General features: G+C 46.7%; 1 long non-coding RNA gene across 2 annotated transcripts in view; it reads left to right on the forward strand.

The window, feature by feature from the left end:
* The first annotated feature begins 1077 nt into the window (after nucleotides 1–1077).
* The window catches only part of LOC310903058, a 200569-nt gene continuing 174206 nt past the window's right edge, over nucleotides 1078–27440 (forward strand). Inside the window, exons 1-3 of one of the 2 annotated variants that reach the window (XR_014587247.1) lie at nucleotides 1078–1154; nucleotides 1954–2025; nucleotides 2653–2734. This is a non-coding gene — a long non-coding RNA (uncharacterized lncRNA). The remainder of the gene's footprint in view (nucleotides 1155–1953; nucleotides 2026–2652; nucleotides 2735–27440) is intronic. The other variant, XR_014587248.1, reaches the window with a different exon arrangement.

Below are 27440 nucleotides of genomic sequence, written 5' to 3' on the forward strand. Positions count from 1 at the left end.
TTCACCTGGAAACCCCGTTGGTGCCTGAGCTGAGACGTGCTGGGACACCAGAAGGAGAGGCTGCTCGGGCTGATCCCCCAGGGTTGTCCAGGAGAGCCTCCAGGAGGTGGAGCTGAAGGAGACCCTTTGACCTCTTGGTCCTTCGGCCTTCATATCTGGTCTGTGCTTCTGGGGACAGAGGAGGCAGACCCGTGTTATGGGAAGACAAAATTGTTCAGTGAGGTGTGGCAGGGTGGAGGCAGACACCGATAAGCATAGCTCTCACGTATCCCTTCTGGGTGGAAAGCCCCACAGACACCACACAGAGCCTGCCCAAGGCCTGGCTAGGCCTCAGCCGCCACGGAGCAATTTCCACGCTCGCTTCCAGGAGGCTTGAGGCCAACCTGGTTTAAACTCTGCGTGCTGAGGAGCTCAGCAGGGAATGGCGACTCCAGCCAGGTAGGTTCGGCTCTTACCATCTATTCTGATAAATCTGCAGCCGTCATGAACTAAACCCGAGTGTCTGCAGACTGTGACAGGGGAATTTCTCTCCCGCTTTCCTAGACCAGCGCTTGGACGAGGCTCTGCAGAACTTTTAGCATGGATCCCACCGGGCATAATACCGAAGCCTTTAATTGCTGCAGGAGTTGGCCTGGAGTCCTCTATTCCTTGAGCGCTGTCGAGACAAACGTCCCAGCCAAACCATCAGCCCAGGCCGCCCCTAAGCGGGAGGCAGCAGTTGGGCCAAGTGCTGCGGCGAAGCGCTGAGCAATTTGCCGGCATCCAGCCTGGCTTTGACTCTCACACAGAAAGCAGTAGGTGTGACTAATTTGGACCACGTACCTACAGATCATTTAACGAACCCAAGCCCTGCAAATCAGCACTGCTCTAAAGCCGAGGCAGCAGTGCCCCTGACATTACCTAGCACAGCTTGGTGGCCACCCTCCATGTAGCTGTGTATGTGTGTGTATGTGTTAGGCCCACTCTGTCATGACAGACCCCACTAAGTTACAATAGACCCCACTAAGTCACAACAGACCCCACCCACAGGGGGCTTTCCTATAAATAGCCCGTTACGTACAGCAGGCACTGGTTTGCTGCAGTACAAGGTGTGGGACAGTGGGAGAGGAAGGAGGTGTGTGTCCTGCTCGGAGGGGGAGGAATAGGAAATTTAGGTTGGTGGCAAATCCCGTGCGAGGTTTTCTTCTCCTTGTTCTCCAATTACGAAAGAAATCTCCCTCCACAGCTTGGAAAATAATCTGTAACATTCACAAATGCTGGATTTGTTGATTGTAAAGTTAAAGGAGGTTTTGAGATTAGGGATCCTGACCTTGGGTCTAGCTCTTCTGAGGCTGAGAATCCAGGCTGGTGTTTTAGCTGGAAAGCAGAAATTTTGAGTGAGCAATAACAATAAACGAGCTTAATGTTGGTTTGTTATGCCTCTGTCAGAGGAGTTTTAAATGTGGAGCCCTAATTGCAGAGAGAGACAGGTTAATAATGAGTATGTGAAGCTGGCTGGGGGTTGCTTTAATTTTAAATTTGTTTTGGAAAATTTTATTCTTTTTTGTGGAAGGAAAAAATGTTTTATTCACTTTCTGGAGCTATTTTTAATGGGGGACAGGGAGGGAAAGGCATGAGCTGTACTTTTTGTGTATAACCAGTACTTTCTTTCTCTGTACTAAAATGGTAGGGGAAAGAGAAGAAAAAAGGTAACATCAGAAAACTAGCCCCTCTCCCCTAGTCTGCTTGATCAAAGTATTTATAAAAGTTTTTTTTTTCTTTTCTTTGAGAATAAATACTGTTACTTTGTGAAATATGTAGGATGAAAAAAATGTGTTTTGGTGAAATGGGGCTTTTTAAAATAAGATTTGGCCAAATATCTTTAATTGTACTGGGTTTTTTCTATTGAATTCACCTTGCATGCTCAGAAATCCTTCCATTACCTTTTTAAAACTCCAATATCTATTTTTTTAGGCAGAGCAATGGAGAGATGTTGCTGAAGAGGCTTGCCTTTTTTTCCTGATGATCCTCCAAACCTCCTGTGAAGTAAGTCAGTGATGAAATAGTTATAGTCTGGGTAAAGCTTTTAGTGCTGAACATCAGAAAAAAAAAGCAATGGGAATGAGGCTGTAATTTTTCTTTTTCTTGGAGAAGGAAGACTTTTGTGGTCCAGTTGCCATACTGTCAGCCAGAATTGATTTGCAAATGAGGGGTCTGAAACTTTAGCAGGAGCCTATTGCTACTCCTAGAGTTCATCCCATAATTTTCACTTTTCTTTTGTCTGCTTTATTGCTCAAGGGTAGGGCCAGGTGCCAGCAATATGACAGCAAGGGGTGAGCACTGCCAGCAGATCCATTTTAGGCTTAGTTATGAGTATCCCAGGTGAAAAGTGTTAGCTAACAGAATCTGCCTGAAGTGTCAACCCCCATCTCTAGGAGGACACTCCATCTGGGATGTCATTTGAGAAAGAGAAGAACCTGCCCAGGACTCCTCTACCTGTTTCCAAAGATGTTGGCTGCAGCTTTTAAGCCTCCATTACCAGGGCAGTCCATGTTTCACGTACCCACCAGGACTTGCTTTAGAAAGATGTTAGTGACTGTTGGGTGACTGGGACCTGGGTGGAGTGGAGCATCTTGGGAGCTTGCAACCTGGCTCTGTTTTGGCTTCTGCCAGATTCCCTGGGGTGCCAGCGGATGGGATTCATGGTCAAACAAGGCTGCGATGTCTGGCTGTAAGCTTGCACCTGGATTACAAGGTAAGAATGCTTTATTTCAAATGAAAAGAAGAAGCTCTAACAGCTCTGGTAGGCAGCCAGATAGCTTGCCTCCACCTGGAGGGTGCTTACTGGGGGCAAACAGTGTCTGATAACACCAGTGAGGTCCTAAAGCCAAGGCAGAAAAAAAGTCCATCTTGAACAGTGCTGTCTTCAGGAAAGCTTGGGAAAACCTCCAGTTGTCATGGACTCACAAGTGAGAAATACTTACTGTTCTTGTAGAGATGAGTCTAAAGGTGAAGCTGATTGTTGAAATATATTTATTTTTATTGCTTTGTGGTGCTTCACACAACATTGCCATGTTCATATTTGTTCCTCGATTTCCTGTATTGTTTTACAAATTCATTCTGGCTGAGTTCTTTGCAATACTGCTTAGGGCTAACTTTCTCCTTGTCTGATGAACGGGCCTCCTAGAACGGAGCACTGATGTGATATGGATAGCAGTCACTTCTACTTATAGTGTCAAAGTATTTTTAAGTGTTTTGAAGTGTGTTTTCATCCAAACTACTTATTGGAAAGTGGATTCTTTGCTGCAAATAAATGTTATTTTGTTTTGTTGTCTGGGCCTTTAAGCATGGCATTTGGAGGCCTTCTGGAGATAAGGGACTAGATACATTTTCTGGGTTGTCTGCTAAGTTGTCCCATTTACTAAGGTAGGCTTATGGGATCAGTAAGGCAGCAGAATCTGAGGCTTCACATGGAAGAAACCTATTGAGCAACGTATGTGGGTCTGACTTGCTTACAGTGGTGCAGGGTGGGAGAAGTGTTTCTCAAGTCTGATTTTCTGTTTCTTACCCAGCCATGTTGTCTTAGGACAGGTGGGCTGATTTGCTGCAGGTATTTCTCAGGGGGTGGTGAATGAGCTGTGAAGATCATGTGTAGCTAGGATTGTAATCAAACACTAACTCAGCAAGCTGGGTCCTATAACTCTGTGAAACTATGTTGAAAATATTCCCTTTCTTCTTGGAGAAGGATGTGCTTGCAGCATCTGATTTCTGGGAATTCTTCCTTCTGCATGGGCTCGAACAGAGATATTTCAGTGGGATACACTTAGGCCTGGAAGAAATCTGAAATTGATTTTTTTTGACTGATTTGTCTCTTTGGCAGACTGCCAGGATCATAACTGTTCAGATCTAGGCCTGGTTTCTAGATGAGTTGGGGGATCATTTAGGGCTAAGTTGTATTTTATTATATATTATAAGGAGGCATTTATTTTTTTGTGTAAACAAGTTGTACGCTACTAGACAGTGTTCCTAACAACCTCCTTGTCGTTTAGTTAGATGCTAAAACATGGATTAAAATCCTCACTGATTGGGTAAAAATCTTTCTGCAGTTATTTCTTGACCCTTCTTTGTCCTGGTGTCAGTTACCCATCTTTGGCCCAATCTAGGAGCTTCAGTACAGCAGCTGAAACCAGACTCTGTAAAATGCTAGAGTGGTATGTTTGACCTGGTGTTAATTACATGTGTCAGTGATATTTAAGTGGCAGAGAGAGGGCAGATGTGCCAAAGATCAGGTTTTGCTGGGCCAAGATTCAGAAGCAAAACAGGACACTGCTTTTATAAAGAGAATCTCTGGCAACTTCAGTACTGGATCTTGGAGACCAGAGCCCACAAAAATGGATGCTACTCAAGTTTGCTTTGCTTTGATGCAGAAGGCAGCATTAGATCTGGTATAGGGGCTGGCGGAGTGGGGATCAGCATATTTCTGGTGTGCTTGGTTTTGGAGCGGAAGAGCTGAGATGATGCCTTGTATCTGGGCAGGATGTCTTCTGCTGGGAACAAGACCAACTGCTTTGTCATCTCTTGACCAGCTCTCTGGCATGTCAGCTACAGAGCTGCATCCTGGAAATATCCAGCTTAAACGGCAAGGCTGTTTCTGACCCGTTTCCTGAAATGTAAGAAAATTTTGCTACGGCAAAAGGAAATAAGGCTTTCCTGAGCAATGAATCTAGTGAAATCATTATCATTGCAACCTTTACAACTCCCGTGTCCTTGTGCCAAGCTGTGTCTCATTCCCCAATCTAATGATTTTCTGGGCAAGAATATGTACAAGATACATCTGTTTCTGAGCTGTTTGTGGTGTTTAGCTGGCACAAAGTCCTGGGGCTGACATGTATTTCCATGTTCATAGCACAGGAGAATTCTGTTTGCTTTCCTCTTGAGAGATGTTAACTAGGCTTGCTTTCTTTCTCTCCTTTGCTTCTGCACCCTCCCCACACAATTCACAGCAGTTCTATAATAATGAAAGATCAAGGGGTAGAAGTGGGAGAATGTGCTCAATATTTTTAGAGGAAATGGAGAAAACAACAGAACTATTGCATCAGTGACTTTAGAGTTAGCTCACAAGGTTGAAAAGAGTTAAATATCCTCAACTTAGGAAGAAGAGCTTGATATGACTTAGTATGTGAAGTGCCATCACCCAGAGAAAAATTCTTAATTTTCCTGAAATGGGGGGAAAAAAAAAAAAAGAAAAACAATGGCTGGTTAGCAAACCAACTCAAAGTAAAACTATAGCACATTCCTTTTTTTTTTTTTTAAACTAACAAGGAACAAGCTGCAAAGGGAAATGGTGGAGTCTTCATCTTTAGTCTTAAAGACAGAATGCATGTTTCCTTAGATGTCCTGGCCAGTTGGATGTTACTGGGCTCAGTGCAGGAGTTGGGTTCTGTTGTAGGTGTTACTCTGGAGGGTCTTGCTTCCCCCTTCACGTCCCTGAAATGCAACACAAAGCTTCACAGTCACATGCCATGTGAGACAGGGTCTTGTAGTGGCTGGTCTAATGATTCAAATTACTTAGTAACCCGAAAGCAGATATTGGGGCCTCATTCAGGGCTGCATCTATCTGAAAAAGGGGAGTTTACATTTGGGATCGATTCCTAAGAACTGGGGGTGTTTTAACAACCAGAGTGGTTTATTTTGCTCTTTTCCTTCAAATATCGGAGTAATAAAACTTTCCCCTGTAATGATGCCCAATGTATCTGGCAGGAGCTGGGTTGTTGATGAGCCAAGACCGATGCTCCCCACTGCCTCCTGCCTGGTGCTCTGACTGAGGGCTCCTTGGTTCTGGGCTTATATGGCACCAATCCATGGATGAGTGTCTCTGCTGGAGTACTGGCAGGGTTAAAAACATGCTGGGTTAGCACTGGCTGCTGTGGGGGTCTGGTTTGCTTGAACATCTTGGGGTTTTCTTTTAGTTCCCCTCCAGAGGTCTCTCTTCGTTCTGTAGGCTCTTCACATCTTACTTTGCAGTTCAGTAATGAAGCTTGCAGACAAAAATGTATCGGGAGAAAGAACATACTGTACAAGCCAGGTTCTTGCATTATTTCTCTGACTCTGCTGTGGTCCTGTGGCAGCTGTTGGCCAGAAGAGTACTTTTTAGCTGCTCCAGCATCGAAGCTAACCTACAGAGCTTAGTCTCATCTGGTTTCAGTGGGGTAGATGAACTTGTTTGCTCTGCATCTTCTGTATAGCTTAAAGCTCTCCTAGATGTCTTGCCGACCACAAGTTCCTCCTAAAAATGGGGCAGGACACCTTTTTGGCTGCCTTCAATCCATGGAAATTTTGCTGAGCTTTTCTGCAAAAGGGGAACAATGCAACCTCAACAGAGAAGTTAATTATAGCAATGGAAATTTTTCTTACAGACTTTCTGACGTGAGGCTGGTATTGCTTTTCAGCAGGATAGAAGTCTCAGAAATGCCACTTTTAATGAAAAATGTTTTAATGGCAAATACTTTCCACAATGTAATGGTTATTCTTGGGTTTGTCTGAATCCTATTGAACCTCTTTTTTTTTTTTTTCTTCAGAGTTATATGTAATATGGTTTGGCTCTGTCTTTTTGCTCTTGCTCAAATGCAGTCCTGGTTTAGGTGAGGCAGATGCCAGGGAAATCATGGGAACTATGATGATTACACAACTATTTTTTGTTGTACTTAGACTGTGATTTGCATTGAAATGCTGAATGAAGTAAGACAGTTCTGAAACTTTGACTAATGTATATTTGTTTCCTCTAACCCAGCCCCTCTAAAATCATAGGCCTTATTCTCCCCTCTATCTTAAGCTCCATTCAGCTTGAGATATTCCTGATTTATCTGGGCTTAAACACAGGAGAATTCTCCTAAGAATTGATCCTGTGGGCTGATTGTCAAGGAAGGACTGCCTTGGATGTCAGCAGCAGGTATCATCTCATCCAGATACAATCCTGAAACAGGGTTCTGGCAACAACCTTTTTTTTTTTTTTTTTCTTCTGTAATGATGCTTATGAGAAGAAGGCAGAAATTTTCAGATATCTGAGATCCCGTCTGTTCTTATCCTGTTCTGTCTCTGAATGGAGTCTGAACTGTGTGTTGTTTTCCGGGCTTGTGGTGCCAGATTTGCTGAGTTCCCCCTCTTCTCTGGAGAACTGCAACTAGGATTAGGGAGAGCTTAAGCTAGCTGGGAAGGTGTGAAGCAAGTTGTTAAGCAGGGTCATGGTGACAGATTGCCACTGGCACTAATAAAAGAAAAGGCCTGACAATCTAGTGATATTTTTGAATACTGAAGCAATTTCTATGGCCTTAATAAATGGAGGAGGGATGGGAAGGGAGTTGGAAAAATGATTGACCACAAATAAATTAATCTGTAAGCTGTGAAATAATGATAAAAAAGCCCAAACCTTTTTAGGTCACTACAATCTTCTCTTAGGATCTCATGCAATGGCTGACAAAGCTCCTCCAGCACCATGCTGTGCCCTGGCAGGCACCTGCCTTTGTTAAACCACAGGTAATAAAGTGGTGGGACTCTGCCTCCTGATGTCAAGGTGACCATAAGTTTGAGTGGGGTGAAAAGCGGATTAGATGCGCTCATGATGGACAAGCTCATCCATGTCTGTTGGTCACAGAAATCTTTACCCCATAGGAATTTCTTCAGAAAGATTCTGCGCTTGAATGGACCTCTGCTCTTAAGTGCTGGGTCACCAGAAGCCTGGGTCCTGATAAAGCTCCAAGGCAGCATCCTTTTGAGAAAGCTGAGGTCTTGGCCCATAGCTGGTGTTTAGCTCCCAGCTGAGTTTCTCATGTCTGCATCTCCTGAGGATCTAAGACCACTCTAGTGGCATTGAGATCACCACCAGGTGTAAACAGAGGCTGCAATCCTTCCTGGCCGTGTTATTCCCCAGGTGAGGTTGCTTTTCACCATGTAGCTGTTCAAGGTCTTTGGGCTGCCTCTCTTCTGTGTCTTGGAAGAAAGGAGATAGCCACCAGTGCCCAAAGAAATGTGCTCGGTTTCTAACTGCAGGAACACATCTAGGGTGAATCACAGTTTCTGCAGCACCACGGGCTGCGGGCAGGTGCTGAAGTACTTCCTATTGTGACCATCTTTCTGGGGACACAAATCAACTCTGCTTACTGTCTGAACAGTAATACACCCAGTAATGAGTTATGGAGCCTTCTCCAGCACCCGTAAGTATCAGAGGAGAATCAGCATCTTCAGCTATGTACCCACCCAGGCTAATACCAGTTCTTGCAGCTGGAATTAATCATGGCATTAGGCAAACAACAAGAGTTCATTAGGACCAAAGGTGACTTTAATTTAATTGAAATATAACTTGGCAAGTAAAGAGGCGATCCAGTTCACAACACCTAATGGGAGGTCTGGGTTATATATGGAAAAGTTAATGGCCATAAAAATATCCAAACAACATATTTGTGCACGTGTTCCAGTAAAAGTCCGAGCCAACTACTTTTTAATGGTTTGGGTTTTCAAATGTATATATTAATGCTCTTAAAATAAGAATGAGACTATATGAGCACACATAGCATAGAAATATGAGGAGGGTGGGGGCGTGAGGGAGGGGAGCCTCATGCTTGGGACAGCATCGGTGGAAGCCACTTTCCTCCCTGCGGTGGAGGAGGCTGCTAAACCTCTTTGTTCCCTCAAAACTTGTGTCCGAGTAATGGATGTAGCAGCCTTGACCTTGCAGGTTGAGGAATAAAGCTTTTTTTTTTCTCCTGTTTCTTGTGGTGGTTTTTGTATAGGTGCAGTACAAACGTACCTAAAAAGAATGTTAGTGTGGCAGTTTCGTGTATTTGAGTTTCATACACAATTACGTGAACATATGAAATAAATGAAGAGATTTCAGATGATGATATTTTCATTCCCTTGTGAACGACCACCCACAGCCCCCAAAATAATCATATTCAAATATTAATTAAATCAGGCAGCCTGTAAATCAGTGCAGCAATGCAGCCCTTTTAACCTCCCCTCTCTCCTGTAGAAAAGACTCTTCCATTTCTGCATAAACACTGCCCCATAAACGGACTCCTACATAAAATATTATTTATATTTTAGTAGGTAAACATATGAGATTATGCGCACATTGGCAGGCTGTGACATCATGGACCAGCCTGCAGAGTATGTAGCTTTATACCTATTTACTCGCCAGGTTTTCTGTAGAGAAGGGGCCATCTACGTTTTCGTGGGGGTGTAATCTGTATATCCAATCTGTTCTTTGAAAAAGACCATTGAAAATAACACTAAAAACTCACTGTTCTCTTCCCAGCGGTGTTTCTCCTCCCCCTGAATTTCTTGTGCATCTTGGTGAAAGAACCCATCTGACGGGTTGTGGTGGAAGATCATTTTGTAATTGATTTCACAGGGAACTAACCAGTGCTGGTAGTTCTTTGCAAATATCATGAAAGATTTGAATGCTTGATTCTTCAGTGCTGAGATAGAGAGGAGTAGGTGAAAGGAAAGTCTGAGATTATAGATGGGTTAAGAGCGCATATGGAAGGGTATTTATACATAGAAGTTAAAAGAAAGGGGAAAGAAAAAGCAATGCAGAGGATGGAAAATAGAAGGGTCACGTAGGGCTTGGGAGATGTTAGCTGAATTGCTTGCGCGGTGTGATCACTGTGGGCAGGTCACTTGGGGTGTCCGTGCTGAAAGGGGGGGACTGCTACAAGGTGCTGGGGGAGCACGTGGGCAGGCATCGGGTAGGAACGCGTCTCTTGATGGCTCAGCTGAGATTTCCATCTGGTTTTGCTTAGTGCCTCTTGGGGTCTGCTCTGTCTTTTGGTGGCCTGTGTGCCTGTTTCTTGTTTCAGCAGTTTCTCTGATGGTTTTATCTCCGTCTTTTGGGTTCTGGGCCACTAGGGAGAAGCTGGTCTTTTCACCAGTTGACTTGTGCTTTCAGCAGTGCTCACCTTGTAGCCGAGCTGGCTTTAAGCACTTCCTCTTCAGTGAAGCAGCTGTCTTGGAAACTTTAAGAAACCCACGGTTTGGGAAGAGGAAAATCAGAACGAGATAAATTGGCAAATGAAAACCTGCTGTCACAGACAGGAGGTAGTGGACTTCCAAGTCCCAAGGGGTGGAGCGTGATTGAATGCTAATAGTGAACCCCTTTCATTAGCTCTGCAGGTAGGTGAGAGATAAGAGCAGAAATGGCTGCTAATCTTGGGTTTTAGCACAGAAAAGTGTCTGCCAAATACAGCATCCTTGTGCTGGAGCTGTCTCCAAAGGGCTCTCCCCAAAAGGGGGAGCTTTTAGCCCACTGCATGGCGTGTCCCCCAACTGGCCGGCCTGCTTCACTCTGTTGGAGACCCTGTTGGAAAGAAAATGTTCTGCACCTTGTGGATGTGCCCTGAAACTCAACCATCCTCTCTGGCATGTGGGGAAAAGAAGGTGTGAAAGTAGCACTGCTTCACTGAGGAAGCCGTGGTTTGAGCAGCTTCTTATCAGAGCTTGGCTACCCCCTAATCCTTGTAAAATCTTCCCCCAGAGGAGGTCACCTGCTGTCTTCTATTGCAGGGAAAAGGAAGCGCAAGGAGGTGAAAGGACTTCTGAGTTTTTCTGTAGGGGCTGGCAGGAGATCCCAGCCCATGAGCCCTCCTGTCTGTCTGCTGCCTCAAAAGGCCCAAATGCCTAAAGAATTTTTTTAACCACTGATGGCATATTTGACCTTCCCCAGCACTTCTGGCATGTGGTGCCTTGACTAGTTTTGCAGGCGTGACTGCATTTGTGAAGCAACCCCGAAGGACTTTTGCTTTGGATGGGTAACGAGCTGTCACCCAGTGTGCAGGAGCGTGGTTCTGTCACCCTCAGCCTGGTGTCACCACGTACCAGCTCCGACTCTTGTACCCTCTTCTGGCTGCTGACCCTGTAATCCCCCCGCGATCGCCACCTGGCAATGGGGAGCAAGCAGAACAGCTGACCTGCACAAAACCTCTGCGGTGGGTGTGTTTGTTCAGCACCGAGGTGGCCTTGGGTTGGCTTGGTGCCCTTCAGCTTGGCTGAGAAGCCAGGCAAAATGAAAATGAGCCAGCTGGTCCTCTTCAGAAATCCCTTTAGAAGAGACCTAGGTGGTGCTCAGCCCGGCTCCCCCCCCCCCCCCCCAAAGCTCCTCAGAGGCCCTCTCTCCACCACTGCTCTGGCCGTCTGCAGCCTCCTTGGCTAAACCACTACGGGTTTTCCTGCTCTGTTGGGCACTGGGGGCTGCAAGAGGCACTGCAGCCACGTGCAGGGATGGGCTGGGGAGCAAACTGGAGGACAAGCTGTGATGACAAATGCGTCCAGGCTTCTCCATGGCTTCAACCTCAGCCTTCTCCCAAGAACCAGATGTGCCCATTGTTGCAAACTTATTTATGTCCAAACCCAGGGGCTTTCTGGGGGCCTTTGGGGATGCTCAAGCCCCAGCTCTTGCTCATGTGCTGGGGCTGAGCATGTTTTCCCCAGCCTCTCCCTCCCTCGCTCCTCAGTTTGGAATTGCTCATTGCCGTGCAAAGCCAGAGGTGCTGGCAAAAAACGAGGAGTTGATGGGGCTCTTGTGGGCTTCTGTGCAAAAGCAGCATTTGTCACAAGGTGAACGAGGTAAACTAGTTCCTAATTAGTCTGCGCAAAGCGCCTAATGCCGTAAATGTGGAGCGAGGGCTGTAAATTCAGCCCGTAGCTCGCACTGTGGTAATGCCCTGCATAGACAAGCCCCAAGTCACAATTCATTACAGCTCTGCTTCGTAGAGCCGGTGATGTTGTGCTTCCCTTTGCTGAGGGCAGATTGTCAAGCTGTGACCCTGCCTTAGTTAATTAACCTTCAAATGGGATTTATTTTCCCTTAGTTACTTGTGTGTGCACACATTTGGTAATAATGACCGCCTGCTTCCCTCGCATTTGCTAAAAGGGGAATAAGTCATTTGTTACAGTGTTTTACCAGGGGTAAAAAAAAAATAAAATAAAATAAAAAATCCGGGCCTCGGCTTTCACGGAAAATTGATAGCTTTATGCCAGAAAGAGACAGTTCCATCACAGCCACTTCTTCAGCTGTCTGCAAATATTTGAAACCCTGAGATATTTAATGTTTTTCAGATGGCGATAAATCTGCAATAGCGCGGGCTCGCTTGAGCTTAGTGAGAGATGAAGTGAGATAGGAGAAAACGCATGAGCCGGCACGGGAGAGGTATTGCTGGTCACACTTCTGCCGATGTCAGGACAGGTTTTCAAGACCTTGCACATACCAGCTGGCTTCTTTGCCAGGGAGAAATATACACAAACATGGGCTTCCAGTTCATTTCCCATCCAGTTGTGAGCTAAATGTTTGCTTTTTTTCCTTCTCCCCCTGCTTTTTTTTTTATTATTTTTGCGATCTGACGTTAAAAATATGAACCTACAGCTGGGGAAGGAGAAATGTCACTGGCTGAAAGCTTTTTTGCATCTGGCAAGCCTGAGACATCGCTTGGGGTTTGTTTGCTTAACCTTTTGTTTGCTGTGTGGCAAGTTGCAGAGGCATCGATTGCTTTTTTTTTTAAAGGACTTAAAAATAGCCACAGCATCTCCACGTGCTTCGCTTGCAGTGTTGCTCTGCCTGGGTAAGCCTTGGATAGCTTTCCCCTGATGCACCTGATGTGCCCTGGGCTCGGTCTGTAGGGAAACGCAAGGGTCCAGGAGAGGCACTGGGGTCCTGCTGAATTACAGATAGCTAACTGCAGCGGAGGCAGGTAGCACTGGAAGGCGGGAACCTAAATGTTTGCTGACCTTTTCCTTTGGAATTAAGGAGTAAAATGGTCACTGCAGAAAATGTTTTATTTGTTGGGAAGAATGGAAGGACAGTCTGGTTTTCTGGTGCACCTCTCCTGCCAGGTGAAGGGGCCGCGGGTGATGCCTGCAGGGTTGTGTGTGGCCGTGAGCCCCTGCCCGGGAGGGCAGAGGGACGGGGCTGCATCTCGGGTTGGGTTTCTCACTTCCAGCCCACCACAGCTAAACCAAATCCCCCACCGCAGCTGCGATGCACTGATGGTTTTTGTCCAAGTGTCTGTTTATGAAGTTTTAAAGAGACAGAAACACCTCAGCAATTTGATTTTGGCAAACAGCTGTAAGCCAAGTGTGGAACAACAACAAAAAAAAATCCCTGTAAAAATCAGGGAAAATGCCTGCGAATTTCCACACATTTCACAGAGGCGGTGTGGTCTCGGAGGCAGCAGGGTGGTCTGGATGTTTTAGCACTGGCGTAGAAAACAGGCGCTCCTGCGCGCGAATGCCAGCTCCACCACCGATGCGCCGTGTAGCCTTGGCGAAGGCACCTGACCTTTCCATCTCTTGGTTTCTCTCTTCTCCCCTCTTACTTAAAAATGAGAATTGGTGGCCCCAAACCTGGGTGGTGGCCAGCCCGGGCTTGGCGCAGCCTGGGAAGGTGGGGCAAAGGTGGCTATGTTCCCGGGTTTCAGGGGCGGCCAGGACTGGAGCTGTTCCAGGAATAAAGAGCCTCGTTGACCTCGATGGAGGCCCCGATCCCGTAGCACAAGCTGTTAATGCTTAAGCTGCCTCCCACCTTCCCGCTGTGAGCATCCCGGAGAAGTGAAGAGGTTTTTCCAGGAGTTTGGGGTGCCGAATGGGATGTAGTTACCCAGGCAGCCTGATTTTTGGGCGAAGCCCAAGCAGCCTCCCCACCCAGCTCTCACATATTCGTACCTCTCCGAAATGTTCCCTTCTGGGCTGGGCTTTCCCAGGCTTTGTCTCTGGTCTGTGAGATTGGGTGGGAGGGAAACCCTTTTGGAAAGGAGTGAATTTTGGGCAGAGCTGCAGCAGCTAGAGTGGCTGAAGGCTGTTTTCAAAGAGGGGATGAATGGGAAAGAGCTGCGGGGAGAAGAAGGGGCTTGCTGGGCTGTGAGTTTGGGGACAGGGCTGGGAATGCAACCCAGGCATCCCAGCTGGCAGCTGCCCTCCCCGGTGCCCTCCCCTGCCAGCCCTTGTGCTGACCATCCCGATCCATCTGCTGCTGAATGAATGGAAAGGTTCCAGTGGGAATTGGTTCAGGCCCTAAATTTTGAGTGTTCTGAGGACATCCAGGGCCTGCTGCCAAGTTCAGCAGAGATTCGTAAAAATGTGCAGTTTGCCATCACTTTTTTTGTCTTCTGCCATTTCAAGAACAGGATTAGGAATTTAGGTGAAACAAAGAGGGAGGAATAAGAATAGCTGGTAGATCAAGTGTCCTGAAGTCGAGGATATTTTCCAGCTGCCCCTTGCTTTAACAAGTTGAGCATTTTTCTCCTGTTTGTCCTATGGGTGACCATGGCAAACCCACAAGCTGCTGGCCGGGGGATGCGAGCAGGGACCGCTCTGCACTTACCCCATTGTGCCCGCGAGCATCCCCGAGTGTCTGCGGGCAGGGAGCTGCCGGGGCTCTGAACCTGGTGCTTCCCAGGGATGTCCTAGCTCCTCACAGGGTTTTACTGCATCTTCATGCCCACTGTGGCCTTCCAGGAGGTGTCCTCTCCCTCTGGAGGATTTCCTCTGTGGAGGACAGGGCGAAGCATCCCCACAGAAAGCAACTGGAAATCAGAGCAGTTCAAGCTTGCAGCCAGAGCTGTTTTGGCAACCCAGAGTCCAAAGGATGTGAGAAGCTCTGTCCCACCTCTCTATTCTCCCAGGCTCACCCCTATTAATGATTGCTGTAGAGCAAACAGGGCATGTGACGTGGTTGTTAGCACTGCTCTTTTGGCTAAGATTATCTCAGGTCAGGGTGCTACACTCTGACATTGAAGTCTTACTTTTTTCCCCCCCTCGTCATATTGTTTTTATTCTGATGTATTTCTGGGCTTAATTTTATTTCCTCCCATTATTCAGCTTAACAGGAACCTTGCCACAAGTCCTGCTGTCTTTGAGTGCTAGCTCCTGCCAGCTCTCTGCTAAAAGGTAAATAACTGGAGAGCTACCTAGCTGAACAGTCAATAAATACTGCATGTAGCTCTTCTGGGAACAAATATTGCTTCCCTAGACCCACCCAAATGTTGTTCTGCATAACTGGCTTAAAACGAAATAACAGAGTATCGTCTTGAATATCATGACAGTATTCCTACAGTAACAGTGGAAAGTTCTTGCCTGTTGGTTTCACAGTACAATCTTTGTGACTTGAATTTTAATAATCATTGCTCTGCTGAGCAATCCAACACCTCCTTATTTCCCAGTTAATGCACTTAGCTTGCCATCGTTTCACATTTTCTTGTAGCTGGTGGTTCTAGCGTAGTTGGGCAGAAAGCAGTGATGAGGTATCGCTTTGCAAAATGCTATTTTCACAGACTATAATATAATGCTTTTACCGACGTTTTGTGATATATTATCAAACACAATGGGAACCCAAATACTTTTGCCAAGGATTTAAATTCTTCTAATATGTTTTGTAGTGTTGTCGTTACTTTTCATCCTTTAATTCCTTTGTATCCAGATCCAACAAAGCACTTAAACAAAGCACTGTGAGAGCTTTTGGACAGCCCATTTACCTGCTGCTGTCCCACTAACCCCATTTGGAAATTACAGCTCTGTCAGTAATGAAGCTTTTAGAGTAAACTTTGTGTTCCCTGTGATTTCTGTGGGGAATGACTCCGTCCAACAGCCCTTTGGCTGAGACCTGAAATTGGGCTGTGGGGGGCTCCAGACATCTCTCTGGGAGGGGTGTAGGGGTTTGCCATGGGATGTTTTGTGGTGTCTGCAGACCAGCAGCTGTGATCACCATGGGGCCAGGACCTGCTTTCTGCGGAGGGGACAAGGACTGGCACATCTCTCTTGCCATAGCCTTGTCTCTTTCTTATTGCAGGAAGGAAATTCCAAAAGGTTCAAAACGTTCTTGAAATGAGAAAGTAACTGGAGGTCCAGATTTCTGTTTAAACGTGTACTCAGTGGTGGGAACTCACCCTGGGACACACTGGTGATTCACTCCTGCGTAACTCCTGATTCCTGTATAACAGCTTTTAGCCTTTCAATAGGTGTGCGTTCCTCGTCTTGGCAATGGCTGTAACTCAGTAGCAAATGTGTTTAAATACTTGGTACCTCATTTCCCTTGGGTATAGGGGAAATCTTGCATCTGTGAAGCTCTGTAGGCTCTTTGCTTATTTTTTTTGCCTGAATTAGTTCTCCGAGGTCCTTTGAGCTACAAGATCTCCCTTCCTGGAGAGGGACACCAAGTACTGACGCTGTTTAAGTTGAGAGCTGTATGTTTTGGTTCAGGAATTGGAAGGAGTGACTGAGCCTGGGAGCACTGCTAGGCTCTGCTGAAGGTCTGGGAATCTCCTGCTGGAGAGGGGCAGGAGCACGGACTCCACCTGAAGGCCTGTCCCGCTGGGCTGGAGAGCCGCTTCACTTTGGCATGGGGCTGCAGAGCTCTGGTGAGGTTTCCCTTGTCATAAATGAACTTTTTGGCTTCTTGTGCACATCCAAGCAAAGTGCGGGCAGGGCCATACATATATTTTGACAGCTTTTAATTATCATACCATAACTTTTTAAGTGTTATGACAATGTCCTGTAATCACGGGTCTCAGAAGACATATCCTTCTCCTTTTTAATGCTTTGGAACAAACTGATCTCTGGCCTAAACTCTCGGGTTAGCTGGAGTTGCACCATTGATGGATTTGGACCCATGAGTTCAGCGGCTCCGGCAGGCTGTTTGCAAGAGTCAGGCTCTGGCAAGTGATCGACTCTGAGCTCAGCTGGAAAAGCTCGTGAAATGAAATCACTGTGCTTTGCCCATTAGGCTTGGGATGAAAAGCGAGTCTTAGAGCTGCCAGTGGTTCATATTTCATGCACAGAGATTTACTTGTATTAGGACTGTGATGAGTTTGAGAGAGAAAGAGGGAGACAATTTGTAAGCCAATGCTGAAATAATACTTCCCTATAGTAAGTGTATAATGAGAATTGTTGCTTTTATTGGATTGAATCAGTTTAAGATTGTTTAAGATATGCAGGTTTTGAACTGTGAACTGTATCACTGGCGATTGACCTCCCGTGTGTTATTTTTACATCATTTATTTCTTGACATCCTGAGTTTGCTTCTGAGGTTTTCATTCCCATTCCTCTGTTCTTTTGCTTTCACACCTCTTCCCTTAATCTTTCCTGCTCTGACTTTGGAAGTCTCTTTCCTTGTAATAGACATCTAATATTTGTCATAGACAGCATACACTTTCCACAAAGGGTCTCTAGACAGACTGTAGCATGTGTAAGCAAATTTGAGCTGTTTTTAATCAGAAAGCAATTTGGCTGCAGTATCAAAGAGCCTTAGAGATCTTTGCTCACGTCACAGTTCAAGGCACCTACACTGGTCACTTTAGAAGTATCCTTCATTTGCATCGTGTGGTAGCTTAGGTCTTCTGGAGGTTAGATCTTGAAGAAAAATAAATCTGTAATTTTGAGTCTGGCATAAAGACCTCACCACAGCTGCGTGTCCCAGTTCCACCTGGTTGTTGACAGATTTCCCAGTAACTTGAAGGTCTTGGGGTTTGGATACAGTGGTTGATCAACCTTTTTTGATCCAAAGGTTAATTAAACTCCTGACCAAAGAAGGCTGCCCGTCTTGTGGGTCCCTTTCAGAGCAAGTGAGCCTCTCTGCAGTAAGCAAGGGAGGGAGAGCCGATTCCATGCTCCTCGGCTTTGGATGTTTCCTCTTTGGTACGGGATTTTGTCTTCCATATCCTGCATTTTGTGACCTCAAGAACAAGCTACTGATCCTGCCTGTTTCTTTGGGAAACGGCAGATGTCTCACAGCAGTGAGCTGGTTCCTGGTTTGGGCAGGTGGTTTAAGGACCGTTGCCTGAGAAATCAGGGAGTTGGGTGGCAGATCTGTTGGATCTGAGGGGCCTGACTATCTCCGTGGGCTGAGGAGCCACCTGTCTTCTGAACCATCCTCCAACGCTCTCCACTGAGCGCCCACCCGTACTGCTCACTCATGTTAACGTGGGGGTGTGAGGATGTAGCATGACTTACTACCCACCTGTGCTTCCACTGGGCTTAAGGACAGACTGGGGGAATGGGGCTGTGAGCAGGGAAAGCCCAATCAGCCGATAGCCCTGCCCTACCAAACTTACAACTTAGTTCTGATCTGTCTTTCCCAATTCATTTTGTGCACGCAGAAATGGCTAGGGAAGTCTGGAGGCAATGAATAGATGTGGTGGTCCAGAGGTTATGCAGAATTTTAGAACGAGATGGATGCATTAAAAAAGGTGTTGACTCATTCTGGAATTACATTGGCACTTGTGTCCTGTGTGGAGGCGCTCATCCGTATCTGTGGTGGATGTACTGGTGATATGCACATACGCAGAGCATTAAGAGACCAGAAAGTTCCTCGCGTCTCATTTGCAGCAAGACTAGACATCAAACTGGTTTTTGAAAAGGTTATATTGAAACTGCTGAAAATCTGTTGGAGACCTGAGAGAAAACTGGGATCTCAACCAAGAGGATTTGTTTCCCCTGGGTGATTTCTGCTTTTCATCAGACTCTGATCATATAGTCTAGCTCTCTGCATACTTCCATTGTTCATTAAAACAGGTCAAGCATGGAACATTTTTTGCCCCAATACCTTTTGCCAGAATGTCTGTTTATGTATATATGTAAAAGGAAAGTTTATTATTTGTACCACCTCTCCCTTTTCCCCACTTGTGTGCGTGAAGCCTCTATAACACACCTTGTTCGGTTAGGCTGTCTTGAGGCAGGCTCATTGCTGTGCCAAACAGCCATGGCAAGTGCAGGGAGCACAGCGGCGTCCCTCCGGCAGCATACATCTGTGCCCCTTCAAGGCTTTTGAGAATGGTTAAGAAAATCAGTTGTAGGAGGAAGAGCAGGAGAGACGAGGATAAGGACTACTGTGAAACGGTATTTGACTTTAAGGGGGTCTGGAGTAGCAAAGCCATGCACTCAGATTTATTTTGGGTGCTGTGGAGGAGCCCGTGCCTGCTGTTGGTGTGAGCGTCTGCGCTGTGGGCACTGGGATGCTGTATGGGGAGTGGGAATTCAGGCTCATCCCACCTGCCTTCGGCACAGCATGAGCTGGGAGCATCCAGCAGTGTGCTCGCAGAAGCCAGCGTGAGGATAAGGGGCCCGGCCTGCCTTCAGCACCGCGGGTTGTGGGGTGGCACCAGCCCAGGGTGCATTGTCGGCGGCTGGTGCGCTGGGAGCGCTGCCAGCCAGCAGGCTGCTGCTGATGGGTGAAGACAACTCGTTGTCACAAACCAAACCCCCTGCAGGGAGCAGAGCTTACTGTCCCCAGGCACAAGGGACCGGGGTGTCACGAGGCAGAGCCCGTGGTGGCTTGCGCTTGCCTCAGAAAGGCTGCAGCTGGTTAGCCCAGGAGGGGTTGGATGTCCTGGAGATTCCTGCCCTGCCCCATCCAGCCTGGCTGTAGCATTGTGCTGCGTCTCCTGATGAGCAGTCAAAGGTTAAAGTGGACGACATGGTCCTGTCATGCTTCTTGGGTCTGGGTGGCTTCTGAGCAGTTCAGGCCCTGTGGCTTGAATTGCAGACCTGTGATGGGGGCATCTCCTCCCCTCAGTCTGAATCTGGAAGCAGGGTGGGCCCACGAGGACATCCCTGTTTTTTTTTTAAGGTTGGGATCCTTCTTAGGAATCCACTTCACCTGCATCCACTGTAGGCTGCTTTCATACAAAGATCCCACCAGGAGTCTGGCACAGGTCAATCCTAAGCCCGTCACGTCGCCCTCACCTCTTGCCCCTCACTTTGCAAGTGTTTTTTTCCATTTGTTCTATCATGACTTTTGAACTGCCCCCATTTAAGACTAAAATGAGAGAGATAAAAATGTTCTTAATTTTAATTAAAACAAAGTTTATTTTGTTATTTCATTAGCTGGCCGTGTTATTTCAGGGCTTGACAGTAAAGTTATACGTTACCCTGTGGGTACTTCTAATTGTGTTACAGGATTTCTCATTCACTCTGTCCAGAACAGTTCGACTCCTGTGCTGAACTCCATCCTCCTGCAGCCTGGAACCAGCACTGTTAATGAAAAACACTCCAGTAATAACAAGGAGCTCTCGAGGGCTCCAGATAATTGGGAAAAGGTACTATTAAGTTTACTGGAAGGCAAGCCGCCTGAGCTTTAAGAGCCTACTGCTAAAGATACCAAGAAACAGGGCCTGATGGTTTGGGAGGTAAGATAAGAAGGTGGAAGCCGGTCAAAATAAACCAGCAGACCTGGGGAAAACAGTCCCCATCTGTAAATGTCAGCACGGGGATTTGTCAGCCCCGGGTGCAGCAAATTCCTGAGAGAAAGGCAGGAGGCGAGGTCCTCCCCTGCTGCGCTGTCGGGAGAGGGGCATTGCCAACAGTGCCCGCAGGACCGGTGGGAAAATCTCCAGCTTGAGGTGGAAACGTGGGACTGTTGAGGCTTTATTTCTGGATGCAGGAATAGTCTCAGAACAGAACCGGAACTATCTGAGCCAGTCCTGGACACCTGGTCCCTCTGCTGCCTCTGGCACAATGCACCTTGAAAGGAGAGATAGGAAACCGCAGGGGGGCTGGTGGGGGCCATGCTCCCTACACGTCCTTTCCTATTCATTAGAAGTTAGATTTGCTGAAATCCCAATCGTAAATCCTGGTATCTTGTGCAGTGTGAACCCAGGGTGGCTGTAAAATGCTTTTGCGGGGAAACTGAATAGAGAATTACATCGATTTAGAGGTGTTTTATCCTCTGTCCCTGGTATAACTGCAGTCACCGCTGCTGAAGTTGCGGTGCCTGGAATTTATTTGCTTCAGCAGAGAAGGTGCAAAGGGAGAGAAGTGACAGTTTAATTCTTCTCTTGTGTTCCGTGCGCAATTTTAATGTTTTCAGGAATATGTTTAATAGGCATTTAAAGCAAAATTAATCATACGAAGAATTGAAGGGGGCTTTGAGGATAGCGGTAAAACAGGATGGAGAAGACGTGCTCAGCCCCCTGCTCTGCCCCAGCATGTCAGGCGTGCAGGAGGCAGATATGTGCGTAATTTTTAGAGCTCCAGCCAAGCACCTCCGACTTAATGGACTGAGTCTGTTTGCAATGGTTTTTGCTCTCCTATTCTGTGGTGAGCTGGGAGGTATCATCTGAAGCTTGGACAGCGCATAAGCTGTCCTGTTAATTTTCCTCCCCGCTTCTCTTGTTGGTTGGCATTACAGGCTTACGTCACTTGGTAAAAATATGAACTTGTGTTTGATCCAGTGCTTGGATTTCCAACAGGATTGCACTGTACTTAACCTTCAGTATGTTATTGTTTTAGTAGTTTTGTCCAATATGAATAACACCTTATACCATAACATCCTCGGTGGATGTAGAAAGATGTTCCAGAAAGAGCTGAAAATGGTTCCAGGAAAGTCTAGCTGTATGGCTTGTTTGATTTTTGCTGTTTAGCCTCTTAAAGTAGCCAGAGAAGGGGGAATAAAAACATTACAAAGGATAAGTTGCTGGATAAAAGATATTTGGTTACAAACCTTGTCAACATTAATAACTCACATCTCTTCAACAGTGCTCTGGGCTGTCAATAAGAAGCAGGAATGAGCCAAGATAAAAACGATCTGTCAGAAAGCAGATTGTATCAGAAAGATAATAGAATCAAATTAATTTATGGTGAGGAGATTTCGCAACAGACAACGGAGCAATACTGGAAACCACAGTCCAATGTTATTCCTTTGAAGAAACGTTGTACTTATTACAGCTGTGACGATTACAAATGTTTGGTTTAAAAGGCTGTGTTGCAGTCTGGAGGAAAAAAACCCAGCCTATTTATGGTCTCCAGATTTTAAAGATGGGAGCTAAAGAAAATAAGCCCGTAGACATATGAGCTCAGGCTTAATATTTCCATCTTCGTTTATGAAGGGATGGTTAGAAGATGGACCTGCCAGCCTGAGGGAAATTTGGATGTGTCAACATTTTGTTGAGTTTTCAAGATTTTTGGTCCCCAGTTAAGAGGAAAAAGCCAAAATAACCAGTCTCTCCTGAGTAAGAAGTTCTGACTCAGTAGTGCCAAAAAGTTTAAATTTGTCATTCTTCTCTGAAGAGGTTAAACTGTCTCAAAACAAATGATTCCATTTGCAGTATCCATTTTGACTTGAAAAACATGATTTTAAACTCAAAAGAGCAGTTTGGTCTGGAATATTTTGCTTCAAACTGGAAAGCAAAACCTTGCATTTTGTTTTTTTGGGAAGCGATACTTTTGTTTTCCTGAAGGAGCCCTGCTTTTCTAAAATTTGACATTTTCTCTTGCTTGGGGGCAGGAAGAGGAAAAGACTACCTGGATTAAACAGTATTTTCTGGTGGAGAGGAGGAAGGGAATGAAAATTTCTTGTAATGCAAAGCTAGGACCTCTTGGTCCTAATCCTAATGAGGACCTCTGTTCTCTTGATTTTATTTTCTTATTAGCTAATGCATGTAAAGCTGTCACTCTTCCATGGTTCAAGATCTCTGACTGCTCCCCATGATCCTGCTCTTTTCCCTTGCCCATGGCCCTGGATGGGGCACACAGCTGTGCTGCTTTTGGGGTGGGAGGAAGTCGGCAATGCCCAGTGTGACCTGGGGCTGTGTCTCTCCCTGGCTGTAGCCCTGGTCATGCCCACGTAAACCTGACCTCAGAAAGTTCAATGTTATGTGGTTTGCAGCATGCACAGCACAGTGACAGACCTCTTATCCCTCAACAAAGCAAGTGAGGAGCAGCCAGAGCAGTTAGGTGTGCTTTTGTATCTCCGTGCCTTGTCTCCCTGCAAGTGTCCTGCGCTCTGGCTTGGCAGGGGGCAAACATCTCCTTCTCTGTATCCAGATGGGTGAAGCCCATACTGGCTTTCAAGCATCCTCCAGCGGAGTGGAGGACTTGGAGTGGCCTCAGATGTATTCAGCGAGGTTTTTGTCCCTGTTTCTTCCTGCCACCCCATCCCCTTTGTGCTGAGCACCCCACCTACCCTCAGTGGTGCTGTATATGGAAGTCTGTGGCTGTAGTCAAATTAGCAGGGTAGGAACATCCAGCAGAGAAATCAGAAGGGATAATGTTCCCCAGCACACGGATCCTCCCCGCCCAGCGTGCTGCGTTTCTTACACCTCAAAATAAACGACCTGCATCTAAAGTATTTGTTTTTAAAGGGCTGAATCCCTCGGTCCCTCCTTGCCATCAGGGCTGCCTGCTCCTGCCAGCCCTGCGTGTGGGCACTGTCCGCAGCGCGCTTAGCGCTGAGCCCCCCCCCCGGCTTAATGACAAGTTCTCACTTTGTTTGTTGTTGTTTGTTTTGTTTTGTTTTTTCCCCTTCCAGCCAGGCTGACATTTAATTCTGCCTTGGCCGGTTAAATATAACCCCGAAACCCGCGGGTGAGAAAATGTGGCTCTGTCACGCTCGTTTCAGAGGAGCCAATTAGCAATGGTGATCCTCGGGACTTGGCAGCCTCTTCCTGGGCACCCGGCAGCCCTGGCCCTGCCTGTCATTCCTGGGATAAAGTGCTAGGAAATAGCCCTGTGGTTTACTAAGAAAAGCAAAGCAAAACAAGCTCCCTCCCCTGCTTTTGCAACCCCACAACCTGTGGGCACACTTGATTTGCAGCCGGGATGTGGCTCTGGGGCTGATGCACTGCCCGTTCCTTGCTGGCTTTCCGCCCATTTTCCCCTGGTCCAGCAGCTTTCCATATCCAAAGCATCCAGTGCAGAGGCACAGACAGGGCATAGCAAAAAGAACAATTTCCCACTCCTCTAGGTGCAAACCTAGCGTGCTCTTGCCGGATCAGGCCACGGCACGCCAAACCCTGCGTCCTGCCGGCGGCTGGGCCTGGTCAGTGAGAACTGGGAAAAACAAGCTGGGAGTGGAGCGATTCTTCCCCTGACACGTCCTCGATGTTGGAAGCTCACCGACATGGAAGGGTGGAGGCTGCATCGCGTTTGAGTCAGTGATGTCTGATGTTGAATTTTCCTTTTATTTTTTAACCCACCTGGAGGCCTCTTGGTCTCCCCAAAGCCTTCAGTTCCTGGTGTACCTTTGACATGCTGCCTCATCCCTACAGTGGTGTGACTCCTTTTTGTGGAGGCGTGAGGAGTCGTGGATGGTTTTGTTCCCTGGAGTCCCGTTCAGTTTGCCTTCTTTGCATAGAAAACTTCAGAAGCCGTCAGTGCAAAGGTGTCTTTCAGAACTTGCAAGGGATGCGCTCCAAAAAAGCAGCAAGTCTGGGCTACTTTAAGACATTTTTGGCTAGTCTATGAAGATCTCTGCTCCTTCCCAGAAGAGCTTGTCTCCCTTATGCTTTTAAGACCTGTTTTTTTCTTTTTTTTTTTTCCCCGTAAGGTTCCTCGTTTTGGCTTGATACCTGTCCTTCTTCCCCTTCATGGGCATCAAACCCTACGTGGTGAAAGGTGAACCTCAGAGGTGAAGGACAACTGTGCTGTCCCTCAGGTATTAGTGAGCAGGGCCAGTCGGGGCTGTCATCAGCCCTCTGACCTGCGTGCAGTTACCCTTCTGGTGGAAGGAAGCCCTGGTGCTCACAGAGCAGGCAGTGCCATGGAAATCCAGCACGTAGGTGGGCATGTGGTGTTCTTCAAAGGAAAGGGACAATTCCCTGTCTGCTGCCGTGGGGATTAACTCTGTGCCGATCTCAGGGGTTTAGATGCTGTTGGTGTTACCACCTCGTCTGGCAGTAGGAGGGCACCGTGTTCGAAGTTGCCTATGGGCAGGGGAGATGGAGATGCCCTCACCCACCAGCCATGTGCTACCTGCTGCTCCTGGGCATGCGTGGGTATGGGGACAAAAGGACATTTTTGCAAAGGCTCTTCTGGTGAGCCCCTTTCCAGTTACTATCTCACATCTGGTTGATAGCCCAGCTTCGATTTGCTGACTTAAACTTGTGCATGATAGATGTTTGTGCAGGGTGCCTGGACATCACAGTCACTTCTGTATTTTATATCTGACTGTAGCTTATCTTCAAAATGTTTTCAGCAAAATAGCTTCTCAAAACAATGTTTCCTCTTAGTGTTGAGACTTACTTTCCTTGTGCTCCTTTGATTTTTATCTCCTCCACGTATTCTGTACATTGCCCTAACAAGTCTTAGAGGCTGGACAGTGTCCATATCACATCAATACTAAATTTCATTATATACAAACATCAATCTGGCTCTGGACTGCCTTTTTAAACTGTCATCCAAGCCTGGCGGTGTTCAATTTCTGTTTAGGTCTGACCGTGAAAAAGCATTGGTTCAAAGCTTGTTCCCCATAATGTTCAGATCAAAACAGTTCCTCTGTGTGTTTATAATAAAAATATATTTTCACCAGCTCTTGGGAGCATTGACATTTTCATCAAGGCAATTTTCTATGGCCCCAATCCATCATAACACACGAGCTGTTCCATTGGTTCCACTATGACTACTCATTGCTTAAAGTAAATTGTTTGCTTAAAAGCTTGTTGGATCAGGGCCTATAAGCGAGAAAAGATTGCTGATTAGAAAGCCCATTTGTTCCTGTTGTGGGATTTGATGGCAAATTGAGGACATTAGGAGGATTCCAAGATTAATGCCTATATATTTTGGGAAAGAAATATTTTAATACTTTCATATTATCAAGAGGCCTTATAATAAACAGAGCTTATGCAAATGGGACACTAAAGACCAAATCCCAAACATTAATGGGGTTCGATGAGAGTAAACTGAAGGCAGAATTAATCTCCAAGAGAACTAAATGGCTATTTTCATGCTTATGAACTTAACATACTTTCAACTCCACCTTAATGAAAGACACACTCAGTTCACTGTTAAAAGAGGCACTTAAAAGGTATTAGAGGCATAAGTCCAGCTGTTGCAAACTCTAATAAATTTGGATTAGGTCTCCACTGTTTGAGTTGCGTGTGTGGGTGCCTGACCTCAAAGCAAGTTGTTGTTTTTTTTAACTTATTGATATATAGCATTACATCAGGTTAATTGCATGTTGCTGTATTTCATGTCGGCTCGGCACAGACCCGCATGCATCACGGCATCGTGCTGGAGAGCGGGGCGCCCGGAGCCGCCACCGAGCCCTCCCCTGGGAAGGATGCTCCGAGCACGGGCGGCTGCTCGCTCATACAGCGCGCAGCTGGCTCCCTGCCCTCTCCTCCCCACCCCGTCCCATATTTTCATTCCTCTGGGTATCTTCCCCTCCTTCACCTCGCTTGATAACAAAGTGTATTTTGAAACTTTATTCTGGTGCGTCAGAGCAAAATGTCCGGTGTGGTGGGGGCAGAGTTAGGAGCCTGCCCTGGCAGAGCTTGGATGCAAATTTCGCCTTGCTGGCTCCGGAAAAATATTCGGTCCCTGCGCTGTTTTGCTATGAATTCCTGGCCACCCGTCGAACGGATCGTGGATGGGTTGAGCACGCTCAGATTTACAGCAGCATCTGTGTGGATTTGTCTGGATAACAGCAAATCTTTTGCTCTGAAGGCGCCGTAGGCGCTACAACAACAAGATCGCTTAAAATTGCATTTCCATTTAAAGTAACGCCAAGCGGCGCGGCCACGGGAGGTACATATAAAGCTCCGCGATAGGCAGCTAAGGAGGAGAGGGAAATATCTGGGTAGCAAGGAACTAAAATAGATGAAGTGGAACAGTTGGAAATCTCAACTTGAGTGACAGGGGAGAGCGCAGAGATCCAAAGTCAGCAGCAGATGACTCCGGTCTCACGTCCCATCCCTCTTCCCCCCCTCCCTGCCGCCGGTTTCCCAGCAAAAGAGAAGAAAAAACCAGAACGCCTTTTCCAGACTGGGGGCTGGTGGCCTCGCATGTTGACACAGCAATAATTTTTAATGAGAAATTTTTAGTATTTGTGTGGGAGAAGTTAGCGTTGTGTACACAGATGCCTCTCCGGCCACCGCGCTGCGGCCGGGCTCGGCGCGTCCCCCTCCGGCACGGCCCGCGGGTCCCCAGGCAGATTCCTTTCAGGCGAAGGGAAACATTTAGGCTTGCTCACCTTTGAACCGCATGCGATGGTGTTTACCTTGGCAAGACAAAGTGGCAGTTTTACAGATATTAAAAACAGTCCTGAGGGGAATCTGGAGGCCTTCCTATATTTTAATCACCCAATTTAGCCAGCCTGAGGAGTGTGCTGGAGGGAAAATGTGTGGCAAAGCAATTTTTATTTTCATTTTTTTTTAAAATGGGACTTAACAGAAAATGTTGTGCTAAAACAAGAATGGAGGGAAAAATGTACATTTTATTTTTGATGCCCTCTCCTCTGGGGTAAAAAAAAAAAAAAAATAAAAAATTTGCAGGAATTCATATATTAATCCGTAGCACCTCCACGCTCCATATGGTTTCTCTCCTGCCGTTTCCTGCAGGGCTGGGCTCTACCTCAGCCGACCCCAGCTCCCCGAGGACTTGCTCGTCCTTGGGTTGGATTCCTACCTGTCGGGAAGGATCGGTGCACGTTGGTTTTGGAGCAAGGGTTTGCCTCCCCACCACTATTCCCTCTGGTGGGTGCGTTTAAAAGG

This window comes from Anser anser (genome assembly GCF_964211835.1).
Source record: "Anser anser genome assembly, chromosome: 8".
NCBI classification, from domain to species: domain Eukaryota; kingdom Metazoa; phylum Chordata; class Aves; order Anseriformes; family Anatidae; genus Anser; species Anser anser.